Source organism: Labrus bergylta, chromosome 11, assembly GCF_963930695.1.
Source record: "Labrus bergylta chromosome 11, fLabBer1.1, whole genome shotgun sequence".
Lineage (NCBI taxonomy): Eukaryota > Metazoa > Chordata > Actinopteri > Labriformes > Labridae > Labrus > Labrus bergylta.
In genome coordinates, this window is record NC_089205.1 from 15,156,764 (window position 1) to 15,184,251 (window position 27,488).

Consider the following 27,488-nt stretch of genomic DNA (forward strand, 5'->3'; position numbering starts at 1 on the left):
CGGAGTTGTAATTACCACTGTGCCACTGACTTACTCTGAGAAATGAAAATTGAAGGCGACCTGGGGCCAGCTGTAAGGTCAGAAAAACCAAATTATACCACATGTCTTGTTGCTGCATCACTGCTCTTTCCCAGTTTTTTATTTTTTTTATTTTATTTTTCTTTCTCCCTATTATTGAAGGGTTTTTCACAGTAATGCCATTTGGTGCTCTCTCGCCAACTTTCCCTCTGCCTAGACTGGCTCTCTCCGTTTTTAGAAATTGTTGCAATGCTGCGGTAAATTGAATTGAACAAATATTGGCTTTTGATGCTACAGTGATCTTCTTGCTTTCAGTTTAAGCAATATCTGATTGCACAAAGTCATATAAAGACATCGTTTTGCCCTTTCTTTTTTTGCATGGCGCATGCAAAAATCAATCTCTGTCAAGGCTGCACTGCCAATACAACCAAACCACAAAGAGTAGCTAAAACAAAATACACCCTGCCACATGGGCAAACCAATGTTGCTACAGAAAGTTGCCCTGACAAACCCTTCATCTCCAATGTGGTACTGATACACCTCTGTGATCAGAGCATACACCATACACCATACACCGTACACACACACGACACACAGTAACAAAGATGCTATCTTTCAAGGATGTGAGCGCAGAAGGGAAACATGCATTTGCTAATGGCTCTTTTGTTACAGGACTTGGACGCTCTCCTGTCCTCTCTCCGTTTGCTTCTCTCTCTTTCATTTCACACTCTGTCTCCGGTTCTGTTTCTTTCAATCTTTTAATCTTGCTCTCCTTTTGTGTCTTTGTCATCCACATTATTTCTCCCTGTCCCTATCTGTATTTTCTTTCTAACACTCTGTCCTCTCCCTGTCAGTACAGCAGATAATGAGGTGATTTTGGCTGCTTGCACAGTGCATCAATGCTTGTCGCGCTGCACTCTATTGTCATACTAACCGCGGCCTTTGGTTTACAGTAAAATTAACTACACGTGCTATGACACACATAGGTCTCTGCTGCCCTGCATCTTCTTTATTATGCCAATCATGTTGACAGTTATAGTAAAAAATGAACATGTAGTTACATTTAACACCGACATTTAACACATCATAAACGTTACATCTCTCTCATTTTTGTTCTTTCCCAGTATGAGCCATCGCTCTTACATTGTTCTTCTTTTTCTGCCCTGATCCACAACTTCCCATCACCCTTCTTTGTTCCCTCCAACAGCCTCCATATCACTCCCACCAGTGCTGTGTGATATAATTATTAGCTCAGAGCATCAATATTTCTATTTTTATACTGATTATGAAGCTGCTCCTGTTCTGCGTCTAACCTTTTGTGTTACTGTATGTCCGTCTATTTGTTTTCCAAAGCCTTAATGGAACACCAATTAGCATTTGAAAGGAAACAATTGTACTCATCAAGCCTTTAACTAGCTTCATTAACCTGCTCTAACATTACAGTTTTACATCAGCAGTAGTTACTTTTCCAATAAAACAGTTGTGTAAGAGGCGTCGGTAGCCTTAGTGGTTAGTGTTTGCGCCTCATGTACGGAGGCTGCAGTCCTCCAAGTGGGCGGCCCGGGTTCGAAACCGACCTGTGGCTCTCATTCTCCACTTTCTCTCTCCCTGAATTCTGACTGTATCCACTGTCCTATTTCTAAGGAAAGGCATAGAAAGTCCAAAAAAATAATCCATCAAAAAAAAAAAGTTGTGCAAATTGCCTGTTTAGCTCAGTGGGTAGAACAGCCCGTTATAGAGAGGCAAAAAGAAAAAAATTGCATTGGGCTTAACCTAAACCCTCTGCCATGTTTTCCCATCAACTCCGCCCAATACATACTCTCTTCAACTGTCATATCAATGACAGCAAGTTTTTGCAATAAACATTAGCAAAAGTGTGTTTCCATGCCAATATTTCTACTTCAGTAAAATATTTATTGCCCATCACTGACAGTGTATTATTCATTGGTTTGTGGACAACTTAATTCTAGTAACAAGTTTTTCTTTTTGGCCATTGCCATCTTGGATTATTGAAGCCGATTTGTGACTGTTTGAAGTTTTGAAGTGGAGCCGAATAGGAGTGATGGGTTAGCAAATGTGAGCTATCAGGTAATGCTAATGCTAGCTTTGTTGTTTAGGTGCACATGTAAATCAAGGATTTTCTTTTCTATATAAAGAGATTTTTTTTATTTTGCTAGCAAAAAAGGTTTTATACCAAATGCCAACTCAACATGTCTTTTAGCATAACGTATAAACCTGTAAAAAAAATATATATATTTATATATATAATTTAGTTGTTACTAAAACTTTTATTTTATTTTATTTTTTTTACTTTTCTACTATTTCTTTTTTTTTATATTGCTATCCTATTTTATATATACTTTAACTTTTTTGTAGAGCTGACTCAGGGAGAAATGCACAAAAATTCCAATGTACCTGTACTTTCCTGTACCTGTGCAAATGGCAATAAACATCTATTGTATTCTAAAGCTGAGCAAGGTCATGATCAGGTCTTCTGTAGTGACTTGTCAAAAAAAAGCAAGCCATGGTAACCTTGTTAAATGTATTTTACATCGAAGGAGACCTGCTATTTACAGAATGAATATAATGCTGAAATGAAGAATTGCAATTTAAACTTGATCCTGTTGAATCATTAGAAAAATGTGTACTGAGAGAATTACATGCAAACAGCCCACCTGTGGCACCCTCTCTTCTTTTATATCCTTAACTTTTTGTCGGCTTTCTCCTGAAGGCCAAGCACGTACAACAATGAGTGCCCACGAGCCTGTTTCTTTGCAATAAAATTGTCAGAAACCACAACCTCAAGCTGCTCATTGCACATTATTCTCTTCTTTTTTTTACTCTCCGTACTGTTACAAAGTCAAACAAGGTGACACTTGTTTCTGTTCTTATTCCCCTTATTTAAATATAAAAACAAAAACAAAGACAAACTCATTACTCAGAGAAGTTGCAAACCAATGACGAAGGCTGCAACAGTAAATCCACGACAGGACTGTAAGAACAACCAAGGCAGCCATGGGATTAGAAAGATGTTTGATCATCGTCCGTTTGATATGCTGGAACATGCACAGCAAAGTCGACCTTGAAAAATGATCAACGCTAAAGAGATGACTGCAAGATGTAAGCATGCAGATTTTAATAAAGGCACAGGAACGGGAAAAGACAACACATACAACAGTGATCTGACGTGCCGCTTTTTCTTTCACCGTTATACGTGTGCTCCCTTATGTTTGAACCTGACACGAACAAGGTCTCTGATTCCATGGCCTTGAAGTTCGCAAGCCAACGGGCCATGAGGCTCACTGGCGCACCCTTTCACTCTCTCTCGCTCTCTCCATATATCTCTGCCTCAATGCCACACACTCACACTTTGTCTTATACAGCAAGATCTCTCCAAATACTTGCCGCTGTAGCTAATGGGGTTCTGACATCAAACGCTTCACCAATCTGAAACACTTCTAAATATAGACGCTTTACTTTAATCAGATTTCCCTATAATTTTACTCCCGCTTCCTCTTCTTAATAACTTCTTGTTAATGCTTTTTCATTCTGCTTGCCAACTTTTATTTCTCCGTTTTAATGTTTCCCTTTTTTGTTCCATTCGATGTGTTATTTTTTCTTGACGCTTTTTTCTACATTCCTGCCTTCATTGATCTTCCTTCTGTTCTTATGCTTAAAAAGGGATGTTTTTACGGATGTGTCTCTTTTACTAAAAAAACAGTCTTTGTGATTCTGTGTTCATAGGGATAAAAGAGTTTTAATAAAAAAAAAGGGAGGCATGTGTAAAAAAGGATGAAAAGGGTGTGTAAAAGTGGAAGATAGAGGCGGGTGGAAGAATAAGACTAACAAAAAACATGGATTTATAAGTATATCATCAGCATACAATCACAGAAAAAAGCAAAAAACAAAGTGAGACAACAGATAAGGAAGAAGAAATAAGAAAGGATAGGCGAAAAGAGGTTGAGGAGACGTGTGTGCCACTTGGTAGTCATCACAGAGAAGCTTTCCTCATTCAAGAACTCGGCCTGCAGCTGTCGCTTCAGGGAGTTGATCACACACACACCCACACACACACACACACACACACACACACCCACTCAGTCACAGATTCAAATACACACTATCCCCTTCTCACACACACATACACCCATGCTTTGGGCTGTGCTTTGAACTGATCCCTGCCACTGGAGAGGCACACACACAGAGAGCTGGCTGATAATAATATTATCCTATGGCCTTCATATGGTAATATGGTTTTATTGCTATGAAGGAATATGAATATTATGGCTTTCAGAGGCAGCTTAGGGAATTACATGGCTGTCATGGCTCTCAGCATCAATGGAATATTTAGATTTTCCATTCATCCAGGGTCCCTGGGTGGGAAATCTATTAAGTTATTTACCTTCGCCATGATACATTTTAGCATGTTGTGTATTCAGACCTATGAGACGGCACAAAAGGGAAACACAGGACACGGCTTCAGACGCCAATGAGTGAAGGTCATGCCCAGTGGGGGACGACAGGGACATATCACGATAGGAACTGTGGGCAAGTCATGTCATGATACAGCAAAGTAAACACAGCCAGTAAACACTACATTTAAAATCTGAACTTATCATACATAAGAAACTTAGTCAAACTCATGATCAAACGACATCTACATTCAGCTGTCTGTTCTGACTTATTCAGGTATTGAGGTCCAACACTTTTGTGTCCCGTTCTCTCTCCTGGCTCTCTCTCATGTGGAGAGGGCCATCAAAAACATTCTTAAAATTGCAAACATTTGCAGTAAGCCTAGCCATCCACTACTCATCATTATTTTTCACAAACACTTTCTCACCAGGACTTATCATCATTATTCTACACTATGACTCTCCAAATTGTTACATCTGCTGTCCAAGCCTCTTCTCCTACATTCACACCAGTGGGCATGAATCATGCTGGTGGTGAGCGATAGTCATATGTCTCTTCAGCCACCCAGACAAAAAAGCGTAGTGAGTAAGTAAAAACTTTTTTTTTAGGGCACACTAACTTTTTGGAGTAGTTGCTCTTGAAAAATCTCTTGACCTGACTAAAAGTTGTAGCGTTGCTTTTGTCAGGCAACCAATCACATAGGGAATGGGATCTGTGGCCACTGAAACCCCAGACAACCGTGGGTAATCTTGTTTGGCGACTGTCTGTGTATCATGAGACATGCAATATGTCAGACAGAAATCCTAATAACGCAGAAAAAAAGGCACATTTGTGTGAGCAGATCATCTGTAACCATGCTCCATCTAACAGCAGCAGATGATATTCAGCGCATCGTTCTCTCCGACATGCTGTGTATTGAACCCATAGTCTTCTGCCGTTATGGCTGTCAGATAGAGTAGTGACAGCGGCGACATCGACAAACTTATCCAGAGAAAGTATGAGGGGTGGCATCCTCTGGTTCATGCTCATAGTGACAAAACAATCTCAAACAAACTGATGATAACACAAAAAGTGGCGACATAAGTTAATTAAAGAAAGTTTATTTTACAAATATTGTTTTCATAGAAGCAAAATCATTGTGCAGCATTTTTCTTTTTCTAAATCAAGACACAGAGTTATCTTACCAAGTCAGTGCCTTTGTGTGTTTCCAGTTGATTAAGTGTTAATCTGTTTTATCTTGTAGTTGTCTGTTTGATTTCTGTTCAACCCCCGAACAAAGACAGAACATTTAATTTTGAGTAATATATTGTGTGTGGCATGTTTTCAGCCTCTCGGTCCAGTAACCAACTATTCATTGAAGCTCATATTAAATTAGCCTGTTTAATTAGCCATTAGCCTATGCCTATAAAAGTCATATTTTCATGGATGATCTCCTTTCATCAAGATGTTGACCTTGAACCAGCTGTGATAAAGAATCCAGCTGCAGATAGATTCTGCTTCAGGGTAAATTAACAGTCTGAGAAAATCATTCTCAAACGTACTCTGTGCACTTGGTGTAGTAAGGAGATTCTCATTCACCAGATGGGACTTCATCATTTCAGTGTGACACCAATGACAAAAAAAAGTCTGTCAGTATGTCACTGTTCTCTTTAATCTTTAGTTTAACCTCTCGCCCATCACTGGATAATAACTGTAGTCTTGTCAAATTGGAGCGGCCTTGCTATACAATAATTTGAATTTTGGATGGTCTGCAGAACTCACCATTTAATTTAGTTATAACAAATTAAAATATACATTTGTTTAACAATAATCTTTTTTTGTCAGCTATAATATGGTCAGATTAGGGACTAATGGCCACAAAACACTGTATCACATGGATAATTGTTGGCCAACAAGTTTTCTTATATCTCTCTAAAGTTTTGGAGATGACATTTCAGTTAAACATAAAAGTACCGTGAGTGAAATTGTAAAAATGTGCTTGAAATGAGCTGTACCTATCAAATATGTCATAATAACAATTTTAACAAGTTTGTGGACTGCACACTGTTTATGTACAGGTGAAATAAGTCAACTATAAAGGTTATGTTTGGCTCTGTTCTGAGCTTTTTTCTTGCACCGTCCAATCCCTCATTTTAGCTTCCATTATTTCACAAACTGCAGTGAATAACTGGAATAATACAATATCACCAATCTTCCACTTACAGTAATACTGCCTTGTACTAAAATGTGGGAGCTTACAACTGTAAAATACCACAATGCTCAGATTGTACCGAAATAAATAGTTGTGAGTTCTTTTGTTTATACGCACTTACTAAACTACAAGAGGATACCTTTGTGTAAGTTCCCCTTATTTAGATTCACCAGTGAAACGAGATGAGACAGCACAGGGAGGGTGCATTTGGAAACCATAATCAATGTTTACATGTTTGATTTGTGTGTTGCAGAGAGGGATTAAAATAGCTTAAGCTGTGAGATTGTTTATGTCCCTGACAAGACCAAGATGAAGAGTTGAGATAATATATTTAGATGGGTTTTGAGCTTTGTAAAGAACAAAATGGCAAAAACAATAAGCATAGATGTGTCTCTTTCTTTTTGCACAAAGGAAGATTTTAGCCAACTATGGATTTATTCATGATGGGAAACACACTTTAATAAAAGCCCTGGTTATCATGTGAACACTATTTTTCCAATGCAGTCCATTTTCATCCTAGATTTTTTTTTCTTCAAATGTATCATACCATCATGTGAGTACAATGATAGAGGGAGAACAAGATTTTTTATTCATTTTTATCTTAAAGTGGACGTGAATAAAATAATTCATGAGTATCTCGTAATGCATTCATGTATTCTGTCCCTTAGTCAACTTTTAAAAAGCTGTCTTTTGGGGGCTATTGCACATTTAGAGAGCAGTTCTGAGTACAGTGCATTTTCAATTACAATCCCAGGTGGTCAACAGATCATTATAAGATCACAGCTTGCAAACAGGCAAATACTGGTATGCAAAGACACACTCAGAGTTGAGAGCTGATTGTAAATGCTAGAGGTGATACATTATGGCACAGGAATAAAAAAGAACTAGAGAAGGGGATATTTAATTCAGTATGTGATGTATCTGTATATAGTTCACTATTGACCAGATAATAGCAAGTTCTGCCAAGCTTTTACATTGTTTAATGTTTTGTAGCTAAAAGATTCTCATTCCCTGTTAGAAGCATGAATATGACATGAATGGACTGTTAGCCGAGCTGCATACCCTAAATTAATGTGAATCTGGCGTCTGTCCAGAAGCAAAAGTACAACTTTGTGCAAAGAATTAGGACCCATTTCAATGGCATCTCCTAACAGGTGCAAGGGATGACTAGGCAAACTTGCAGAAATGCTCAAATGCCTTTGCCACTGTTCTACAGTTCACTAATGCCAACAACTGGTAAATAATATACATGAATAATTGTGGATTTCCATTTGGCATCTCCACACTTAACTAATTCTACTGCCAAGATTATCCATCTACAGAGGAAAATGAATGAACAGACCAAATAAGCAGTAAATGTGTTGAGTTAATATATGGCGATATCAGACTTTGTCCTTTTATATTTGGTGCAGGGGTTCTAGTAGGACAGCTTGAAACCTATGATAGATGTCTGAACATTTCCACAGAAAAACAGAGTGTACCTATCTGGGGGTAAAAATGCTGTGTGCATGTTTTTTTTCCAATTTAATTTAACAAATGTGCACATGATCCCAAACTAGATGGCAATGAATAATGACAAGTCAATAATTTCTCACACATTCGACTTATTCATTATAGAAGTAACACTTCTTAAGTTATACATTGACCTACGCACCTGGTGTTAAATGAAAGCACAACACAAAATGGAACTGTACATTATTCTTTGTCAATATATTGAGACAACTTGAGATGACAAACAATGCTTCAAGGAAAACAAGAAAATCACAAGAAAACACAAGCAAGAACAAACACGTTGAGATGTGCACCAACACAACAGAACTCAGCTTCATTGGCACAACAGCAATATTTCTAGGAAGGCTGACAATTGTTCTTCAACAATTTCTTTGTAAAAGGACTTCCCAAAGGGTATGCTTTACACAACCATCCGCCCACACACATACAACTCACATACACAAAGGAATCACCGTGACCTATTCCATCTTTTCTAGGCTCTGTGAACTCTAGCATTTCAAGCTCTAAATGTGTGGACTTTAAATATTGAATTCCTCGACATCAATCCTCTTCAGTCATTGAGATAAGTAATCTTAGATAAGCTGGATGCGCTCAGATATCACACGGCATGCTTTATTTGAATCAAATGTGCAATCTTTAAAGATTTCACAGGGGAAAATGAAATAAAAATGGACTGTTTTGTAACATAGTTCAAAGGAGAGATGTTGAGTAATCTTCAAACTTTGCGGAAGATAAGAAGTAAGCCATATATTTTGTGACATTATAAACTCTTAAAAAAGTTGGCTTAATATCGGACATGCCTTATCTAAAGTTTCATCCATCGATGTTGGACGAGTGTCTATTTCTGCCATTCTCATAGGTTGAAACAAGAATGTAATAATATGTCTTGGAAGTTTCAGCCGATAAGTTTACTCTTTTCTGTGATTGTTAGTGGTTTGTTTTAGGGATTTTCACATTTTGTCGTTTTCCCTTTTGTCATGATGTATTTGATGTCTTGAGTGAAGCATTTTGAATAGCCTTGTTGCTGAAATGTGATATATAAAAGAAAACCTGCCTTGCCTCTCAAAACTGCTCATGGCAGGCATTTCTCCTAGGTGCTGACAAAAAAATTAAAACGGTTAAGAAAAGGCAGGGAAGGCTACACGCAAAGAGAAAAAACATAATAGTGATACAAATTGTTCTGCAATGAAATCGTTTTTTTTCAAACCACTTCTGTGTGTAAGCCTGAGTTAATACGCTGTAATAGGTTGGCTGGAGAGAGCCTCTGTAGCAGAATCACACCACCTTCTGACTCCAGTGTAGTTCAGCATACAAGAAGACAGAGTCATACCAGAGAATCTATCATCCTTCAGCCTGCAGTTACTGTAACTAACTATTTGAAGATGATCAAAAGTCCAAAGGAGCAGGTCCTTAATGGCATGCAGCTCTGATTATGTCTTTAAGAAGTTAGAATAGGTCCTCCTAATATATTGTTTTTAGCATTGACAAAAGTCCTATTACAGGATGTTGGGTGTCAATCAAAGTAGCTAACATGCATTATGCTGCTCAACTAAGTAAAATGACAAACTGGCAAGGTTTGCTTTGTCAATGACTTACCTAAAAGAAAAGCCCTGCACACCCAAATAGTTCATAGCATTGGGCCATAGCTCATAGCAAAACAATATATGTGCATACAATATATTTATATCACCTTTCTGTAAACTTGCACAAATACATCCATCAATCCATCCATCCATCCCATGCTCAGTCAATCAGAGCCCTACAATAGTAGGGCATTCAGATTTTATTTTGTTCAGAACACCCAGATCTTAGACTTTGATGTAATTAATAGGGGTATGGTGGCAGCTCTTTTGATGAAGAACTTCCTGTGTTTTTGAAATATTTAAGACTGGATCAAGCTTTTCAATGTTTTAGTTGCCCCTGAAAACATAGATTTAAGATTAAGATTTACTTTTTTATTGATCCCCACAAGGGAAAATTTCAGTTGGCAGTGCTCAGGGGGTGATATGGCACCTCTCCAGCTACCAGACCAACTTCCATATTTGGTCTGCACCAGGACTTGAACTGGTGACCCTCTGGTTCCCAACCCAAGTCCCTACAGACTAAGCTACTGCTGCCCTTTAGTTATGGTGTTAAAGTGTGGTCTGAAGGGTCAGACCACACCATTTTCACACAGGCTCACTGACATATTCTCCACTGTCTATAATATTTCTCCCCGAACCCGGTCAATACTTCTGACATGAAATTGAAAACATAACACTGAATAACTAGAGGCAGTTGGTGCATTACATATGAGGTCAGACACTGAATCTCAGCCTTCTAAAATCACTTTACACAGAGATCTCAATATCTGTATGTTTGTTAGCATCCCCATGTCTACCAAACAAAGCTAAAATATCATTGTTGCTAAATGCAGTACAGAGATCTTGCTGTTAGAGTAAATGTTGAAATCCTTTTATATAATGTTGCAATACTTTCACTTCAGGCAGCAACAGGCAAGTGTCATAATTTATTTGTTCCTGTTGGATTTACAGCCATCCATCCATCCCCCATCTAACTAGTATTACTAGCGGCATTACTGCACCGCCTTGCCGCCTGCCTGCAACCCTGTCTGGCCTCTGTGCTTTTACAGCTCTGCCAATATGTCTGTAAAAGAGAACAACCCCATTGGACCACAGTTCTGCTCTCATCAGACATACACACAGCTGCAGAGACACACACAGTAACTCATTTACATTCACATGTGGATAAGTGCACTCAACCTCCTATCAGTATGGTAAATTAGGTATGTGGGCACATGGGTACATTTTTATTCACCCACTTGATTTCTATCTCTTACACTCACATGCACATAAACTCAGGTGCAAGCATATGTACTATGTTTTGCTTACGCGCTCCTGTTTACCTAAACCAATTACAATTTATTTAACACACATGGATTATTGAATTCCAAAGGAAAGACATTTTTTATTTTGCTGAGGTCCAGTTGTCGAGAGTGAGTGTATTTTGTGTGAGATTCTAGATATGGATCAAAACACAACGTTAAATCCTATATCTATCTTATTTCCCAAAGGAGATCATTAAACGTAATTGGCAATAACAGCTTAAGTATATTTCGGGTGTAATTTAAAAAAAAGAAACAACTGTGCAAGCTCCTTGTCACTGTTCCCAGCAGGGTCCATTTTGTGTATCCTTCAATTAGCAGAGATTAAAACTGTTTGGATTAATAGCAGAGTGAAAGCATTGTGCGAAAAACCATGCCTACCTCTATCTGGTGTGCTGTGATTTATTTAAACACAACATGAAGATTCCTTGCAGTGACTGGCAGATGGGCTGAAAAGATAGACGGCTCAGGGAAATGGATCCAGAGATCTGATAGAGAGAGAGTGAGACAAGATAAGGGGTTATTACATGATATGTTTAGCCATGTGCCTACATTTGATTTCTATTGACTACATCAAGCCTGCACATCTAGTCCTATGTGTAACCCAATGAATTCCATTCATGTCATCATTAAAACATATATAAAATGTTCTTCTTTCTAGTATATTGCAACGTGGCTTGAGCAATTAGAATACATTAACTACAATGACTTTTGGTAATACCATCCATACTTACAGTGCAATGAGTGACATTATGTGTACAAAATTTAGAACTACACTCTTGCAGGCAGTTATGTAAGTCTGTACTGAAGTGCAGCAATGCTTTGGCCAAATGTTAACATCAGTATGCTAACTGCTCACAATGAGAACGTTATTATTTTGAAGTTCATGGGAAAGAATGTTTATCTTGTCAACGTCTTGGTTTTGCACCTTTTCAAGTTTATAGCCTTTAAGAAGCAATTTTTTTTTTAGGTTCAATAACAGCAAGCAAGCTAACTATGGCTGATTTTTTAACCTGAATTACAAATGCAGTAATACTGATTGATCCTCGTGGAAAAATGTATGTGAGGACCTAATTTTACCGCTAACCAAAAAAACCACTGTGGAGATATTTCCCTGAAAAACTTCAAATGTAATCTCTAAATGGTTATTTACCCTCTTGGGATCATGACTTCATGTGGAAAATCTAATGTGACTAAACCTGTGGAAATATCCACTCTAGACTGACCTGTGCCATCTGTGGGAGTAAAGATTGAAGGATTTGATCACCTCCTGCTGCATTTATTTTACATCAATTTAACTTTAATGTCTGAAAACAATTAAGTGCATGTACGTAAATCAACTCCATTCTCTATTATCAAGTTGCTAGTCAGACTGCTAACAATGGCAATGGACGGAAAAGGGAATCTTGGCTGGAAGTAGTTTATTGCTAACTGCTAGCTACACAAGAACCCTTGAACTGGCCATCGCTCCCAAAGGCTATTTCATCAGACCATAGACAGTCGGCTCCAGGATTAATATTCGCTGTTAATGTAAAAAAAAAAAAAAGCCTGTTCTTTTTGTTCTTATGTCTAAACCTTAGTGTCACAACAGTTAAAGATCCCCTTACTTAAAATACACACAATACAAAAAAAGATGATCTGAAGCATATACCTCTTGCTGTAACTGCCTAATTAAGCTAAAAGCCGACATACACAGCTCTAATTTGGGAAATGTTAAACCTCCCACAATTCTCTTCCACTGTGTTTGAACACGAAATAATACTTTAAAAAGTGCTTCAGTCATATTCAATGTCGGTCATTAACAGTAACAATGTTCTTTACTATAATGAATCATTTCTTAGTCTTCTCAATTCTATTTCTTCTGAAAGCATTTTAAAATAAGATATCAAGACCCTTGTTCTTTGCGTACCAAGTAATTCTTAGCTACACTGAAAACATTTCTGACATCTCAAAATGTGAGCACTGATGCAAAAATGATGTCAGTACTTTAACAATTCATCCAAAGCGGATTAAAGTGCTATCGAATTGAAACTGACAGAAACTGTATTTCTGTGTTTGTTAAGACTGCACAATCATGCACACACTTCAAACAGGATGCAGACACTTTGGCAGTCAGTTCTTCCAGCCAGCTGAGCTAATAAGCTGCAGGTTATTAGGAAATCACATCTGAAGGCTCACCAATCACATCTGAAGGCTCACCAATCACATCTGAAGGCTTACCAATCACATCTGAAGGCCCAAAGGCAATTCATAATGAAGACATGAAACAGCAAACATGACAGTGGGACAGTGGATGGCCGATGCCCGACAAGGTGCTCAACACATATGTGGTGAACCTTTACATGCTAACAAATAACAACAATGATACTTCCTGTATTCCCTCACACACATCCTTACAACTTATATCAATATGCAGTGACAGCAGCGTTGAGTTTTCCAGTCTGCTCTGTGTGCTTGCTCAGGTTGGCAGTCACACACATAACAAAGGCTGATTTGGAAAAAAAAAAGTATAAATTATCTTCATGACATTAATCCTCAAACAGCTTTTCTATAGCACTAGCAGCTCCATTTTAATCATTTCACATTTTATATTTATTTTCTTAAATTGACTTTCCTGCTATTCATAGCCTGCCATCAATAATACGATAACACACAGGAGGATTGTATCCTATGCTGAGGCTGCAGCTACTGTTCGTTTAAGTCCCCTGTGGCTGCTTCATTGAGGTACTTAAGAATGTTGTAAAGTTTCAGAGTGTGTTTTATAAATCACCAGGGATCCATCATAAGATAATATATGTCAATTTTTCATGAGAAAATCTATTCTTTCACAATCTATTAAGCCTGGCAAGTCTTGGGAAAAGAAAAGTTATCAGTAGTGAAAATATTGTCAGCTTTTAAAAAAAATTTGGAACCTGGATTTACTTAATTAATCTCATAATTAAAAGCATGGACAGAAGATTTTGTTCCAAATTAATTGCTTAATTTACTTGTCTTTTTTCCCCTATATTGACTCCCTTTTGTCTTTGTGGACTCCTTTTTTTAATTCTTCAAACACACCCTCCCTCCCTTACACACCAGCCTGTCTTCATCTCAGTTACCACACATAAACCACTGCAGTTTCTTGAAGGTGACATTTTAATTACTGGAAAATGTGTGTAGTCTCTTGAAAGGCTTCTTCTGTTAAAGAATCTGTCATCCTCTAAAATATGTATGAGGATTGCAAGCGCACACACAAGTCCAACATAAAACAAATGAGCCCACAATCAAAACGATGCATGTTATACATGCAGTCCACTTAGGTTCTCTGACACATCAAATTCAAGGGTGTATTTTGTAAAGCGTATAGCTGCATCTGTGCAGAGGTGGGGTAAAGTAGTAAGCAAAGACAAAGAAAATGACGATGAAACAACCTCTAATGTAGCATCCATTCTGCATTTAAATTGGAGGAATGAATCTTTCATTGTGCCTCCCAGACTGACTATTTTCTTTAGTTGAGATAATCTCTAAAGATTTAGACCACTGAGCAATGTTAAATGTTTCCTTTAAAGATCCCCCTGAAATCTGCTAGGTTACAATTAAGATGAATGCTAAAGCTTCCCACTACCAATGACGTTAGATTTCAACGTAATTTGGTTAAAAAAAAATTGGGAACCCCAACCTGACAAGAACACCTTACAATTGGCTTAACAATATATTACTATACATGCAGGTTGTGTGCGACACTTGTTAGCATAACTGCTAAGCTTACAACTACTACAAAATGCTGCAGCCAGACGATTAACCAAGTCCTCAAAAAGGTCCATTTTAACACCAATTCTGTTTTCCTTACAACGTCTTTCCATAAACTTTAGAATACAATTCAAGATTATTGTTCTTACTTTTCTTTTAAAGACATTTTTGGGGATATTTTTTTGCCTTTATTAGTTAAGACATCTGAAGAGTGACAGAAAATGTTGGGAGGAGAGAATGGGGGATGACATGCAGCAAAGAGCTGAGGTGGGATATGAACCCACAGCCGCTGCACTGTTGCCTCCATGGGGTGCGCGTCACAACCGCTAGGGTATCGGCACCCCGGATTATTGTTCTTACTTTAATAACTGTGCATGGACAGGCATCAGCCTACCTCTCGGAACTTTTTACAGCCTTACACTCCCAGCAGATCTCTTAGGTCCTCCGATCAGGGTTTGTTGGTGGTTTCACACTCCAGACTTAAGACCATGGGACACTGTGCTTTTAAGGTTATATCTCAAACTCTTTGGAGTTCTCATTCTGAATCTTTTTTTTTTTTTCTTGTTCTTGGTTCAGGTGAAGAAGTAATGAATTTGAGTTAATAATGCTTGAAACCTAGCGATATTCCATTTGATACCTTCCCAATAACTTTCAAAAGCACAACCTCAATGAATTTCAGTTCCTTTTAAAAAAGCAATTCTATTAAAACCTATTCTTAGTGTCCCCTAAGCCACCTTCGGGTCTTGAACTAGTCTTTGAAAACCACTGCCTTATTGCCTGCTGTGAATCGTCACCCTGCTTGTTTGTATTGCATGATCTTGAGAGTCGTTGGTATTCTGCTCAGTTTTCTCCGTATTTAGCATCAGCTCTCTGCACTTAGCTATGTTAGCTTGTGGTGAAATGACCTGTCAATGTAGGTTGTGTGTGTTTGTCCATGTGAATTTGTGTGCTTTTGCATGTGCATGAAAACAAAAGGTAAAAGAGAGAAAGTGTGTGTTTGAGGACAAAGCAGACCGTTTATGTGTGTGTTTTTTGATGTGTGTGTTTTTTGATGTGTGTGTGTGTGCGTGTGCGTGTGTGTGTGTGTGTGTGTGTGTGTGTGTGTGTGTGTGTGTATGTGTGTGTGTGTGTGTGTGCACTTGGGTTATCTTTTCTCCAAAAAATATCCCAGATACTTCCCTTTGAACATGAAAGTAAAAGAAAAAAAAATCAAAAGTGATGTGAAATAGCAACCTCAGAGGTCTAAATGATTAAAATAAACAGGGCAGAAACACCCGAAAGGAAAGTGCATTTTCTTCCTACCAGACACATCTCCCAGTGAGTTTACATTTTTGACCTTTTCTTTGGTATTGTCTTTGCGAAGAAGCAATGAACATGAAACTCTGTCTCAGTATTTATCTCCTCCCCAAAAGCGTTGACGATCTTCTCTACACAACTAAACCTTCTCTCTGTTATCTGTTTTTCCACACTTGTTCAACATTTCAGTCAAACATTTCATCTTTTATCTGCAGGTTTTACAAAGGTAAATGTTTAAACTTTCTTGTACAAAATCCAAGCCTATAGGCTGAACCAAGCATGAAGCGTCTGCAGCGTTAGAGCCTGGACAGATTCATAATGAGAGCATATTGTTTAAACTTTCATCAGCACAAATACCAACCATCTGCTCAACGGTGGACCGCCATCAATTCACTGTGACACACTTGAAGTAAACACCAGCATACGGTGTTACAAGGGAGGCCATTTAATCCAAGTTGAACACCAGCAGGTAATAACCAACAACAACCTCCCAGCCTAAAAAGAAAGGAAAATAGACCAAAAGAAAAAATCTGGAATTATTGTGAAAAAAGAGATGACTAATAGGTAGCAATGTAGCTCTTAATGATGTCAAGTAGCACACAGACTTCTTTCAAATGAGTTCATTTGTTAAAGCTGTAAAATCTTGACACGTTGTGGGGTACAGTTTTTTATGGTACTAAAAATTTGAAGCTTAGGAACAACAACCATTCAAAGTAGAGAATATATAGTAAAGCGAAAATAGAATGAAAAAGTATAACTTTAAAATCATTAAAAAGAAGCAAAACCCTTTCATACAAGTGGAAGTCGCTCAGTCCATAGGGCACAGAAGGAGCGTAGCAGCTTTGAGTCCCAGAGTGGACGAAGTATGGGAATTGGGACAATAGGTGCTGGAGAGGTTCCAGGTCACTGCTGTGTCACTGCAGAGGTGCCATTGACTAATCCCCTGACTGCTCAGGTTGTTTCTCTGTGTACAGCTTCTTAACAACCCTGTTTGTGCATATGTGTGAGTGTTACGTGTGTAGCATTTCTTAATAACAGAGTGAAAACATTGACTTCCCCCTTATCTATATTCATTAAGCATTAAATGATAATGCCATGTTTTATGTGCATTTCCAGTCTGCATTGATGGTAAAATTTACTCATTTTCCTCTGAGATCTCCTGCAAACAGCATCATGCCAGGATGGCCTCTGTGAACCAGCATGCATTCCATGCAAGCAGTCCCAGCCTCAGCATATCGCTTGTTGCACTTGCTGCAGTCCTCAGGCTCAAATAAATACAGCTAAATATCCCAGAAAGCAGAAAGAAATACTGCAAATGTATCCTAGCTCTGAACTTCAGACACCATATTTTGGAAGGCCATTTTCAGTGTTGGAAACGTAGCTTTTATGTAACAAAGCTGAAGCAGAGGCCAAGAAAAACAGATGTTATTCTTTCTGGCCAACTACTTTGTAACTTAACACTTCAAATAATGTTGCTGTTGCTGCAAGAGCAAAACATTGTGCTTTACTAACAGTGCCTTGGGGGCTTAAATGACTATAGGAAAAAAAAGTAGGTAATAGTTTCGTAACTTTCTTAGAAGACTTTAAAGGCCTTGAACCTGTAGGCATTTCAGTAAGAGATATTTGAAGATTTTTTTAATGGCTTTCAAGTTCATTGCATCCCTCGCCCATCTTCCATTTTTACTACTCTCATTACATTTCTTCAAGCTCTCCTTAACCCCGCCTTGTGTACACGCACTTATCTTTCTTCTAATCCGTTTCACTCCCCTTTTAAATCCAGCGACACTGCTGCCACCCTTCCTCCCTCCTTCAGATGGAGTATAATTATCTGGTCATCATTATCAGAATAATTCTGTTTCCTCATTATAAACCCATCTGCTCTCTGCTCCGCTTTGCAATCCAACCAACATGATAAAAACACACAGCCATACGGATCCTGGAGCTCTCAAACAAGCACTCATCTCTCTTTCTGTCTGTATTCCCTTAACTCTTTCATCCCTGGAGCCTCTTAGGCGACTGAACACATCAGTGTAACTGGTGTGTGGAAATTATGGCTAAAGATGCTGTGCTAATCTTCTGGGATCACCGGAATGGGAAGATGTTGCTCCCCCTCTCGCTTTGAGGTGGATCCAAGGTAAAAGTGTTTAGAATGCAAAGATTATTGCAAGTATTACCTCTGTCAAAATGCAGCTCATTGAAATATCTGGAAAAGACGGAGGCGTCAACTTGGGGACAAGGACTGAACATGATGCAAGAAAAGTAGCTGTTACCATGGCTACCAATGGTCATACAGTCCAATTAAACAAAAAAAAAACACTGAAGCTACTTTTCTCTAAAGAAATATGTGTCAACCCTCAAAAGGAAGTCATAACACCTACTGTTATGTTTATTAGGACATGGTTTTAATTAGTAGTTTTAATCTCCTTGATGTCTTCATTTCAGTTTCATAAGTTCCTTATCCTATTATATTTTTTTTAACAAAGTACAAGAAAATGTGTAAACTGTTAGACAATGAGGAAAACCACAGGAAAAAAAACATGTAATTTAAAAGTATTTAGCAGTATATAAATGCAACCATCTTCCTTCAATAGTAGTCACTTATCACATTCCCCGAGCACTTAAAAAAGGCAGCATAAAAGAATGCATTTCACCAGAGTCCATTTTTCCAGCACTCATGCACAAGCAGAGAACAAACATGGGGTCTGTCAAATACAAAAAAAACATTAATGATTCCAATTGGCTGAAAATTACCAGATAAATTAGAAAAGTGCAAAAATGTTGATTGAAGAGCATTTCGTGTGGTTAAATGTTGCCGTTTTGACCTCCTAAAAGCTTCAGACTGAGAGCCGAGCCTTTTAGCACTACACAGAGAGCCTCACAGTGACACATAGTAAATGTCTGCAGTGTGTTTATGGAAGCTTAAACGTGTGTGAGTACGTGTTAGTACGTACACCATGGGCACACGGCGTGACATTTGAAGGCTTTCATGCTGGGTCAAAGGTCATTCTCATACATATGTTTTCAGTGCACTTAAGCACACTAACACTATCGTACTGATGTTTGTACCTACGAGCACACATACACATACACAGTGTTGGAAATGTATAAGCTGTCTCTGACACACTTTTTCATATACAGTAAATGCACCCTTTTGAATATATCAGCACATTCTGCTGATAGTATTTGAATTCAGATGACAATCGTTTTTGGTGTTTAAACTTCCTTTGTGACAAAGAATACTCCCTCAAATATGCTTCTACTGTGCTCCTTGACAATGCAACTTAATAGTAAATCTATTGGACTACCGACCTCTATTTTGAACAATATCCATTATGTTCATTCTTCAAGGAAAATAGTATTACACCCTCACCGAAACCCTCCTATCACAACAAAAACACGATGTGTAGCTTCGAGAGAGAGAATGTCTGCCATTTCAGTTGTCGGTCTTTAAAACACACACACACATTATCAACTTTATCATAAATAACAGTTGACTCGCTCATACTCTGCCTGATCTCCTGTCGCTCAGGAACTGTTTGTGTTATTTTTTGCCTTATTTTCTCACACAGCAAACTAATTAAAGCCGATCTACGTATGTGTGAAAAATATTTCTCACTAAAAGAGATGTTTCTCTGTCAAGGAAAACATTCATTTAAATGGGGGTTGATTGGATGGTAATATTGTTTCACTTAATGAATTCAAATTACTTTTTCTTTTTGCTAAGGGTTGAGAATCATCTTTTTTGTACAAAATGAGACGGCATACAACAGTGTGATGGATTCCCTCCATCCAATCACATCCATGTGATTTAGTGAACACACTTTCTCTGATGCAAACATCTACACACGTAGGGTCATAGATAGAGACATATCCGAATATGAGAGCAAAACACACACACACACACACACACACACACACACACACACACACACACACACACACACACACACACACCACAGTGCTCCAGCTGTGCGAGGGATTAGAGATTAGGAGAGGAAGCGGATGAATCTATCTAAACACAACAGCACATAATATTACCACACAGATACATCTCCAAACATTTATCCTCCATATCAGCAGAGATAAGTTGACAATGTACATTTTAGCTTTGCTCACATACATGATCACATTATGAATTCGCCTCACACTGCACTGCGAACCAGCAAATGAGTTCCTTTCATCTATGATAAACAATTGCAACGCCGAGCAGTGTAAGAGCCTGCTGATAATGTCACCCTTATTTCCCCGATGCAGTGCCTCCAATCAGTTCTCTTTGCTGCCTATACTTCTATTATTTATCAGATATGTCATTCCTTATCCCCCTTTCCTTTTGTGCTATTGTTTAAATAAAGCCTCTCTGCAGAGCTGCTGCATTAGGTGATCTGTTTGATGTTTTTATTTCCTAAATGCGAGGCGTGATTCTATCATTGTGTGGATTAATTGAAAGGAAATTGTCTGAATAATAACTACTGAGGAATTTTCTCTGACGGACAGCACATGTTCTTGGTAAGATATGTGTTTACAAGTCTAGATAAGACCATTGAAAGCATGCAATCTCTCTTCTGTGCAGGCGGATTTCTGCATTAGTGTTGGAAAACTGTCCCAAAACCATGATGAGTAATCTCTATTTTAATAATGAATAAAGGCGGAATGACTAATTCATGTAATGAAACCTGGCCAACAGCCATCTTGCAGCTTCTGCTGAAAAAAAAAACAGGTTGCATTGTGCAAAGAGATTCTTAGAGATAGCTGGGAGAGAGGGAAATAGATAAATGAAGGGTCAGAAGAGCAAAGAGAGGGCAGACATGAAGGCAGCAGTGAGACTTGAGGCTTATTAACTGTATCCCACCATTTGTGTCTGCTTTGGGGTCTCTTTGGGGGGGGTTGAGCGTGCATCGAAACAACTGCCTTAGAGTTAGTCTGATAGGTGGATGGCAAATTTAGTATTATTCCCACTAAAGCCATCCCTGAAACACCTTTTGATATGAATTCATCACATGACCAGCTATGAGGAGAAACAATCTAGAACAAAAAATCATAAACACCCATATATGATCCAGTGGTGTTAAAAATGTTTTTAATCTCTTAGGGCCTTCAAAGTCAGAGAAAAACCAACAAATATTGATCAAAAGATGGCTAGATTGGCCAAAATTGCAAGATTTTTTGATTGCAGGAATTTTCTTCATCACAACATCACAACTGCCCGGGGGGAAATTTAAGGGGCTTTGAAATGGAAGGAAATAAAAAGCAGAATACCTCACTCATTTGAATCAAAGTTCAAACTTCCAGCCATGAACTTGATCTTCTTGCATCCCCATATTGCTTCCTTTACATAATCCATCGACTGCAAATATAAAAGGCCAAAGCATGAGTTTTGAACCCACCTGTTAGTGCAGGGGACTTTGGAAGTCGGTCGATGGCGGTCGCCATGCTGGAAAAGCTGTCTCACCCTAACTTCCTGTCAACCTAGCGACAACCTAAGAGCTTGAGCTGAAGTGGGTTTTAAGCCTCCTGGAAAACAGCTAACACCGCGCCCACCCATCAGTCACGTCAGCTCAGTGCCTTATTATGAATAAATGTTATCCTTCACAAAATCAGAACTTGTTAGTTATCAACAAATCATCCCCCGATACAGTGTGTGCTCACAGAGATATGAGCTAGCTCATCAGATCCATTTCATTTTTCTTAACCAGGCTGTAAACATGTGCATTTCTGCTGTGAAAACTTTTTTTCACTGTGTGAGATGTGACTCCGGTGTCTTCTGCTGCCAGCCTCAAGCGATCATTTGGTCACTTCAGCATTGGCTTCATTTTCAACACTGGAGGTTGCCTCTTGACGTATGAAGGTGGATGTGTGTTTTGTCTCATGCAGAAAACTGTTTAAAAGAATATGGTTCAGACAAGGCAGTTTCTCCACATTGTGTTTCCTTTTGAGGGGACAATAATGTTTGTTATTTTTGCCTGAGTGGTCAGTTTTAAAGTGTAAATAATTAAAAGGTTTGTCATGTCTAATAAGAACAATTGTATTACTCATCCTGGTCTTGGGGGTTGGATACTAATTTTGCCTCCAACAAAACAAAATTCTAACATTTTCATGTCCCCCCCCCCTTGAAACTGGACCTTAATGCTACAGTACCTAGCAGTGAGAGGCCTTTCCTGTGTTTTGTGTATGAATGTTTTTTTTTTTCAATCAGCGCTATTGGCAACTGTACAATTGAATCAATATTTCCAAGAAGTCCCTCAATAGCTTCAGCTTTAGAGAAGAGAGCACAGATTTGCAGAATCAAATAGCACTGTGCTTGCCAATTAATGGGAATCTTAAAGCCTATGTCAGAATGACCAGTAGATTCCTTGCCATGACCTTGAAGTCAGCCAGACAGACAGATAAATCACAAGGCATTGAAAGAGGAGGATCTGACACTTCTCCCATTTGAAACAATTTCTTAATTCCCTCCACTTTCCCCATCCCCCAACAACTTACAGCACCACTATTTCTCTCTATTTAGCCTGTCCGCATCAATGGGTCAGCCATGTGTGTGTGTGTGTGTGTGTGTGTGTGTGTGTGTGTGTGTGTGTGTGTGTGTGTTAGAGAGAGAGTGTGTATGTTCCACCACAGTGACTTGATAGGTTGTGATAGGTCTCAGGGAGAAAGCCAGACCACAGCAGTTAACACTGACCTCTCCATTGCTTTCTCTCCACCTCCCACACAACACCACCACCTGTCTCTCTCTCATTCTGTCTCTACATCTCACTTGCACAGTCTGTCTCTAACCTTCCCCTGTCTTTTAATATATTGTACCCCCAAACACACACACGCCCACCCTGTCCTTCATCTACTGCCTCTCTTATTCTAAGTCCCCCATCCTTCTTTACTATTTTAACCCTGTTTTTATTTTGACCACCATCATTGATCCCTTAGTTTTTTTCTGAATTCTTTTGGAGGGCGTGATAACAGCAGGTTCACATCATACCCCAGCTCCACACTCTACGAATTTCTTCTTTCTCCCTCGCCATTGTCCCTTTCGTCCCACCCTCCACCTCCTGTCTTTCACCTTTAGGCCTAGACACACTGTGCGGTGACATCGATCCTGCAGGTTCACTGCATGCCTCACGATGTGATATGGATCTAATGAAATGACAGTGTCACAATCCCTATCACTGTGAGTCTGTGACATGATTTTGAGGTATGTCAGATTGAAAACACAGTGAACTGAAAAACTACAATGGACACACAGTAGAAAAAAACAGACTTTTACTTTTTGAGAGGATTTTTTTTCCCCTTTCTTTTTGTCTGCTATTATTGTGGCTAAATGTGTGCTGTGTTGCACCTGTGACCGTGACCTATTTTTTTTTTTTTTTTTAAAACAGACTCCACAGTGGTGTGACCCACCAAAAAAACAGCTAAACCAGATTTCCAGCTGCTGTGAACTTACTCTTTGACCTTCTTTTGCAAGAGTCTAGTGCTGCAATTGCACAGCTACAGCTGTAAGGCTGCTAATGGGATGAGTTGTGTTTGTAACAAAATACCCGTGACAGTAAGCAAAAAATTCAAACAATAGGGTCTTTAACATTGCCTGTTCAAGATGGGACTGTGACGACACTGTTAGGCCTCGTCGTGACTGTAAATGTCACAAAGGTACAATTGTAGTCTTTGTGTCTCTAAGTCGGCATCGGATGTATTAATAAAGCGTCGTGAGCATTGATGTCAGAGTGTGTGCGAATGGGAGCTTTGAGCTGGTTTGTTTTATTTTTATATTTATTTGTATGCCTTTATTGGAGAGACAGGACAGTGGATAGAGTGGGAAATCTGGGAGAGAGAGCGTCGGGAATGAAAGGAGCCACAGGTCAGATTTGAACTGCCTGCACACTAACCACTGTGCCCCCATCATGTTTTTTAACACACCATGTCTCTTGCACTTCCATAATGCTGTTCAAAGTACAACAACAAAGTAACAGCAGAATTCCAATGTTAAAAGTAAAATCTAACGGAAATACAAGCATGATCATTCACAGTTAGTCCAGCTGGTTGCCATGCTTACTGTATATTTACCAATGACTTTGCGTCACCGTGAAAGAAAATGTGAGCAAATGTTGCATCAATCGGTGTATTCTGCAGAAGCTCCTATTGTAGTCAGTTAGTTGGCAATCATGACAATCGTTCCACATTTTGGTGCAGGCTATCCTTGCTCACTATAGGTTGAAAAAATCTACACCTGAGATGCAGGATTTGATTTGACTGACAGATTTTCCCATTTTCTCCTCATTGTCCATGAAAGCCCATAATTGCACTATGGCGTCCTCATTATCGATACGCAGCCGTTTGACCTTGAGATGTCTGCTCTTCCCAAACCGCTCTCCTTCACTGCCATCGTTATCACTCCTCACTATCCCCTCCATCTTGTCAACCTCTCTGTCCATTAGCCCAACAGTCACCATTTGATCATCTGTATTTTCCATCCGTCTCTCCTCCTCCACATTTGTCACTCTATACCCCTCATTTGATCACAGACTCCTCAGCTTCCCTTCCCCTCCATTCCTTCACTGCCCTCACGTCTCTATTACCTTCTCATTTGAGCATACCACATATTTCTTAGCTATCAGAATTCGTCCTACAATTTAAACTTTCGAACATGTTTCACTCGCCCTTGCCCGATGGCTCCATTACATTATTGCCTCCTCTTGTACTTGTTCTGTCCTCTCCCTCCATGCCCTGACTTTAATTTAGCCTTCCTTCCACCCGTCTATCTCACATTCTCCCTCCAACCTGCTCCTCTTCGCCTCCCTCCACTGTGGAATGGTCAGTGCTCATACATTTATCTGTTTATTCAACCCATGCCAGTGTGTGTGTGTGTGTGTGTGTGTATCTGTGCAGCGACAATGAGTGGGCCGGCTGATCTAAACTTGCAATACGACCCAATCGACCCTTACTAATCAAAAAACTTCCATTTACACACACAAACACACACACAGCCACACAGTGAGCCATGGTCACTTTGACACACCATACTGTACATTCTGCGGTCTATTCCCCCGAACCTCATTACTGTGCGATATGAGAGGCACATTTTGTCTTTTGCCGCTTCATCCAGTGTCTCTGGTTTGTTTTTAACTGTCCCCCTGTTCACACACTTTCTTTTCATCCTTTTTTTCTCTCTCCTTGTTCTATCCCAACCATCTTTTTTTCTACATTTAAAGACCAAAACTAGAACTTATGTCTAACATGATCGAAATTGCCAAATGACTTGATATCATTTTAAAATTTTAAAAGTTTTTTTTTTTTTTTTTTTTTTTTGATGAGCTGACAGGTTATTTCCTAGAGATCCGCTATACAATTTGATTTATGTGAACCAACAGCAATTTTGTCTTATCTCAGAAATAGAAACAAGATGCCTCATATTCTTTCTTACACAAATTGAATCCTCTGTCAGACCCTCTTCTATGTGACTACTTTTATTGCAGCCTCTCTCCCTCCATACATCTTCCTCTGTCCCTGTGACCCTTTTCCACTTTTAATTAATTTACATGAATTCATCCTACCATGACACATAGATCCCTTACAGTGGCAAAGGAATGCATTCACCAAGGCTCACATTCAGGGCTGTGAAAAGCTCTCATAATGGGGATTTATCTGCATAATTGTGGGTGTTGGCAGTCAGACATAAGCCCTTGTGAGACACCTCTGAAGCTGCTACTTGTGCAGGGTGGAGTTTCTCACAATGTGTAACATGGACTGAAAAATCTTAATAATTTCTGACACGATGTCTGCTTTTGGAGACGATAAAAGGCATTGGGGGCAGAGGTCACTATGTTTTTTTTTTTTAAATTAAAATCCTTTTCACCACTTTAAAGAGAACATTTTTACTTAATCGATATCAACTTCATTCTCATACATGTTTAATTTAATCATGCAAATAAACGTTATCGTCTTGTCAAAATAAAGTTGAGGTATTACTTGATATTAGCTGAACTATTTTCAACAGTTTATTATTATTAAACAGGGTAATTTTGGTGGAGTTTGAGTGAAACAGTTAGGTGAAACACAAATGAACTGTGGATCTCTGCCCTCACAGTTCATCAGTTGAACAAAGCCAATTCAAAACTAATATACCAATACCTTGTAGGCCCACTGGAGAGCTGGAACATTAAAAACGTATTAAAAAACTTCTTTATTTAGCAATGAACTTATACAATGTACTTATACAATGAAAAAAAAGTGAATTAATTAATGAGTCACTTAGAGTTACTTAAAGGCTCACTTGGAGTTTTTGGGGCTGCTTAATTTCCTGAAAGTTTTCTTGGGTTTGCCCGGCCTCATGCATATCATAGTATATCATCCATTTTTCACAGCGTTTCAGTTTCACCCTTAATTTTACTTTCTGAATTTTCCATAAGTTAGATGAAAGCATCTGAAGTGACTGTAATGGAGCTCTTCCTGGTCTGTGTCAGACTGCCACCCACTGCGCTCTGTTCGCGGCCCCCGAAGGCTTAGTGGGAGAGTCCGGGAAGAGAAGTTTGCATTACTTTAAAAATCTCTCCTCAGACAGACTCTGAAGCACGGACTAAAATCCCTCCCGTACTGAGAGCAAATAAAAGCTGATTAATGAGACAAGGGCAGAAAAAAAGGACAAAAATAGCCTCCTGAACATGAGACAGCCTGAAGCTCTTCTGATATCACACATCTTAATGCTGGTTAACGTCCTAAAGCTGAATACTCTATTCTCCAAAATGTTAACTGCATCAAGTTAACTGGATTTGCTGATTCCAACTGCTGTGTGAGAAGTGAATGTTCTACATCTAGATTAAGACCACATGTCATTTGGTTGTGTGAGAGAAAATAACTAATTGCCCCCATAAAAGTGTGAGGAAGTTTGGAGTCAGTAATTGTATAAGGGGGCGCCTACTATGGACTTGGATTGTATTGATACGGATAATGCTCATGGAGCTAGACACTTATTGATAATCTGCTGGATACTACTCTCCATTGTTTGGCGGGGGAAAAATGAGTTAGAAGAGTCAACTTTCTTTTTGCTGTTGTTTGATCTCTATCCTCTTCATCTCCACATCTATAGAATATTGAAATTGTGTTTGGTTTTACCCCCTTTAAACACAAGTGCCTTGTTCCTATTGATATCAGTGGCTGAAATCACAGTGGAGGTCGTGATTAATCATGATGAATCATGTTTTTAAATTTGCCACATTGAAGAGAGAAGAAGGAGGTACTATCAGCCTTTTGCAGCACAGCCCAAATGTCTGATTTAAGTTTTTCAAGGGACACCTGAGGTTGCCAATCAGACTTCAAGTGGGGTCGTGACCACATTGGTAACCCCCCTTGATCCACCCCAAATTCCCCAATCAACAATTTGCGCTGCCTTGCAGTCTGCCCCTGAAGCCCAGCCAAAATCCCCATGTAGCTCAAAGCACTCACCACTGCTCACCTATTATGCAA

The 27,488-nt window shown here is 39.0% G+C and overlaps 1 protein-coding gene across 4 annotated transcripts in view; it reads right to left on the reverse strand.

Annotated features, from left to right (window-relative positions):
• Nucleotides 1–27,488, reverse strand: part of zgc:172282 (leucine-rich repeat and fibronectin type III domain-containing protein 1-like protein) — a 166,502-nt gene that overhangs the window by 78,824 nt on the left and 60,190 nt on the right. For 3 of the 4 annotated variants that reach the window (XM_065960392.1, XM_065960390.1, XM_020639983.2), the window contains exon 2: nucleotides 11,400–11,506. The exons of the other annotated variant lie outside the window; for it this stretch is intronic. The gene's annotated coding sequence lies outside the window, so the exon portion shown is untranslated. The remainder of the gene's footprint in view (nucleotides 1–11,399; nucleotides 11,507–27,488) is intronic. 4 annotated transcript variants of the gene reach the window in all.